At 38.6% G+C, this 4926-nt stretch overlaps 1 pseudogene; it reads right to left on the bottom strand.

The window, feature by feature from the left end:
• Window positions 1-2189: 2189 nt before the first annotated feature.
• Window positions 2190-3473, bottom strand: LOC112626810 (annotated as a pseudogene).
• Window positions 3474-4926: the final 1453 nt, after the last annotated feature.

Here is a 4926-nt window from a genome sequence, read left to right as displayed (position 1 = left end):
AATTCTTAAATGTAAAGACATCAACACTAAGTTTCAGATTAACTTGCCTTTGTCTCATAGACCTCTCTATGCATTTGTTCTCACAGAATATACCTGGATGGAAACAGAAACTAGGCTATCTTACTGTGTTCTAAAATATTCTGCTACCTAAAATCATTCATGGTTTCAGTTAGTTTCACATCTGCCTAATGTAGCATTAGTGGTTTTTGTGATTCAGCTTTCAAATAATGATGAGGACATTTTGCACTGACATCCCTCCAAGATAAATTACCAAACCCTTCAAGACATAAGATGACAGGAAGATGAGGTTTATTATTTCACACACGGTGGTCAAGGTCATTGAGGGAAAATGGTATGAAGAGTTAATATTACAGGAAAGACTTAGCATCCAAAATTAAATAATATTTGAGATTGAAAAGATATATTATCCCCATAGCTCTGCCAAACTCAGTGTCTACACAAATTATTATCTCTCTTTTAAGTGCCAGTCATGTAAGTTACAGTTCTCTAAGGACAATTTTAACTGCTCTCTGTTACTTAGAAATTTCCTCTATTTTACCTCTCTCAGTCAAAATGACTTGAATTTTTATAATGTCATTTCCCTTTATTTCAGAATTATATTCTGTGTTATAGAATTTCCAATTGGATATGCCTATTTTCTTTCTTCCTAGAAAATATACATAACAATTAACACCATATATATAACTTGCTAAAATAGAGGATGTTACATTTCAGTTACTCATCGATATTAATACTCTTTGTACTAAAATTTTAATACCTATCTTCACTTTTAGAATTACCAATGTTTGCTGAATGTAATAAAAGTTTATTCTGCAATTGATATTGTTAACTACTAACCCATAGACTAATACTGAAATTTATACAGAACTTTTATATCCTAGAATAAAAAGGAAATATATTATGACTCCTCTTATTTATACTTTTGCTCCTATTTAGAATGCTGCCAAATTACTTATTTTTTAACTTTTAGTTATTTACGTTGATTCAGATCGGTGGACAAGGTATCTACATTCTGGAAAGCTTCTTAATCCTTAAAGAAGTGAGTGTCTACTTACTTATATATAAAAAGACAAGGAGAAAAGATCATAATTGTCTATCAGGGAACAGGGATCCCCAAATAAATTATCTTACAATAATGTCATACTTGCTTTTCTACTTTTTTATTATTGATAAAAATGAAAAAAAAAATAATTCACAGTAAAATAAAATCTGTAGGCTGGGGTAGCATGTTAAGATAGTTATTTTTATATATTAATTTTTTCAAGTAAATTTTTACACACAAATTTAAGTTTTCAAAAAATTAGGTTAAGTATTTACCCTATTTTTTTTTTTTTTTTTTTTTTGGTCCGCTAAGAGACCATTTATCAAACTGACATTAAACTGGACTGCAGCTCACACTCTAAAAAAGTAAAATTATGTCAAAGGCTAGATACACACATGTGCATATTACATACATGTGAAATGGTGAACACTGCTGTGCATACTACTTCCATAGGTAGTTTGATCCTATGAAAATAGTGTAGTCTATCTTGAATTAAATTGTAATAAAAGAACAAAAGATAATACTTGCCTATAATAGATATTTGCTCAAGCATTTAAAAAGTGCAAAAATTATAATGCTTGAGAACTTAAAAATTATTGAAGATGGGATAAAAGTCAACACTCCTTATAAATACCTGAACATGGAGCGTATTGCTAATAAATTCAGGCGGACAGCATATGAGTGAATGTATATCACATAACTTCTATCTGGTATATTTCTCTTGTTTTATTCTAAAGATTTACATGGACTTGGATCTTCTATGATGGTTTAAAACATAATATTACATTGTTTTCCTAGTCTAATAACCAACTTTAAGAAATGCAGTGGAAGGATATAGAACTTTCTGTATCTTCTCATACTCCTAAAGTAAATTTGATTTCTATTATGAGGTGATATTTTAGTTAACAATATGCTAAAAATAAAATTGACTGAATTATAAGATTTTCCCCAACATTCAAGTCTCTTTTTTAAAAAAATTATGAACGGAATTCAGTAAACATTTTCCATTTCCAACAGTTTAAGTGAGAGGTGAATGCAACTACTTTTTAAAAAAACAATTAAAACTAAACTGGGCTGAAGAGCAGCTACACTAAACCCTGAAAACCAAAGCCAAGCACCCAAACATCTAAAACACTAATATTTTCTATCCAGGATAGAAAAATGTGCATCCAAAGTAAAGAGAACCACAAGATTGATCGAGTGACTAATTAAAAACCACTTCTCTGTTATTTGAGCTAATCATTACTCGAAGCCTGAAGTTCCTGCCTTCATTATTATTGGTGGTTCCTAGAGTGACAGCTTCAATGTCAAATGTGACAGTGGACCCAGAAGTAACTGAAGTTAACTCATCAGTCATTTCTTTTCCGTTTACAAAAACGTCACCATTTGTACTCATACACAGAGCTTGATCCTGCTGCAGACAGTCACATCCATTCTGTTTTTCTGCAAACACCCCTGTACTGTCTCTTCTGTCCCACACTTTCAACTCTGAATGTTAATGTCTGCCCACAGAAATAAGTTGGAGTTCTAGAGTAGAGAACACCTGAGGATCCAGAGTCATTCCAGAATGCAATATTACCTCGACTTTCAGACTGTACCCCTCAAAACCAGCTGTCCATTCATGAGGTACCAATGTGGAATGACCTATCTGGGGGACACTTCAGGGGCTCCACTCCTGCTGACCATCTCCTCAGGCACAGACTTTGAACTGATAATCAACATTGGAGTCTACTTGCAATACTATGAATTGAGTTTCAGAACCTACGTACACATCCTCAAAATGATTTAAAGTACATTTACAAAACTGTAGCCTGTAATCGTGGGCTGTAAAATCATCATCCACCTTACACCATCCTACTGTGATGACTCCAGGTTTCTGTATCAGTTCTTCTATCTGTACTGGTGGGAGAGAGGCTACTGTTTCATGCTTAGAAACGTGGTCTTTTACTATAAGAACTGAGTCATCCAACTGCGCATATAAACAAGGCACATCAACCAGTAAATGTGCTTCTGGTAAGCTGTCCAACTGAATGTGTGAGACCTTTTTGGTAAAGCTACACAGTTTCTCATTCTCTTCTACACTACCAACCATGGCAATCTCACCTACTCAGACTAAGTCCTCTGCAGTGTTGACTCCGTGTTCTATGAGCCTCTGGCAGTTATCTAATGGTTTAATGGTCTCCTGTTCAATGATGTCCACCTCTTGCTAAAGGGTTACCAATTGCTCATCCAAGAGCTCCCAAGGGCTCCCTTTAAATCATCAAAATGCTGTCTGAGAACATCCTTTGTCTGTGATGCACTCTTTGATCTGCCTCTGTGCTTCCCACAGCTCCTGCCTGGAGCTCTGTGTCACCTCCATGTTCTCATAAGCCTCATGCAACAGCAGTTCAAGCTCCAGTTCCATTGCCCACCTAATGGAGCCACACGTCTGAGGACAGTTGGCCGGGATGACCACCTGTGTCGGGCACCTTCGAGCAGCCTGGCACAGACTCATGCAGGTTGCCATCTAACTTATACTTTTACTATCAGCTCTGAATTGTCTAACAAATTATATATATATATATATATATATATATATATATATATACACACACACACACACACACACACACACACATAAATCCTGTTAACACAGTAAAGTTATTGATATTCTTGCAATTATGCAATCAACTTTATCAAACCCAGTTTCTCTTTTATTTGCTTATAGCTATGCTTAGAAGTAATTTTCTAGGATACACATTTCCTGTATTTTCTCTATAATTACTAAATAACTTATAGATTTATACATCTCAATATTTGTTTAGAACAAGTCTATTATATAATTAATATAGCTAATAAAAAATGAGACCATCTCTGGTAAACATTCATTGTTTGAATTTGGGGGATAAGATAGCAGTGATAGTGATGGTGGTGATGACCCATCTGGAGTGGCCACTGCGAGGATGCTGGCTGCAGAAGGGGAGGCAACACCAGGGCTGCATGCTCCTTGGAGCTGGCGGGGGCTAGGAACAGGAAGGAGCCATGCTCGCTACCAAGTTGGTGAGGGAGGAGCCCTGTGCTCCTGGGTGCAGTTGCAGCTTCCCAGTCACTACTCTGAACATGGGCATCCTTGCGCTCTTGGAGGCTCAGGAATTCCCCCTGCCTCCATAGACTTGGAAGTGCCTTCTCCCACTCCCTGGCCTCTCTCCACTCCTGGCACCCACTCCAGTATGGAGCAAAGTTGTAGTTGAGCCCAGGTGCTGTTGCTATCTGGCCTGGCGTGCATGCAATTGGGACAGCGTTGATGCACCAGCTGACCTGCCGCTGCCTCAATCCCTTCCGAACATTGGATACCGAAGAGCGTAGGAGGAGGACTGGGGTGCTGAGGATGGCTCAGCGCAGATCTGTGGGCATCTGTCAGCACGGAAAGCCTGGACTCCACAGAAGACAGGTTGATGGTGGACGGCAGACAGAGATTCCTGGATGGAAAGAGGTGGGTCCCTAGTGAAATCCCACCCTCAAGCCAGTGATGGCCTGAAGCCTGGGGGCCAGGCTACCTGTTTCAGGTGGAGTCTGCTACTTGGAGTGAAAGCTTATGGTGAACTTTCCAGGCCCACCCAAGGTTGTCTACAGACCAGTCAGCACACACTTCCTCCCTTTTGAACCCGTAAAACCCCAAGACACAACTTGATTCGCACAGAGGTTGGGATTACCAGCTGCTGGAAGGAGTTACCCACTTTGGGTCTCCTTGACTCTTTGGAATCACCTGCCTGCAGAAAGGAGCTACCCACTGTGGGTTGCTTCTCCACTGACAGCTGGACACTTGTCAGGACCTGCATGCAGAAAGGAGCTACCCATTTCAGGTCTCCTGAGAGTTGTTCTGT

The sequence above is a fragment of the Theropithecus gelada genome, chromosome 6, assembly GCF_003255815.1.
Source record: "Theropithecus gelada isolate Dixy chromosome 6, Tgel_1.0, whole genome shotgun sequence".
In the NCBI taxonomy this organism is placed as follows: domain Eukaryota; kingdom Metazoa; phylum Chordata; class Mammalia; order Primates; family Cercopithecidae; genus Theropithecus; species Theropithecus gelada.
Note: the sequence above shows the minus strand (reverse complement) of the source record. Positions and strands in the feature narration are given on the sequence as shown.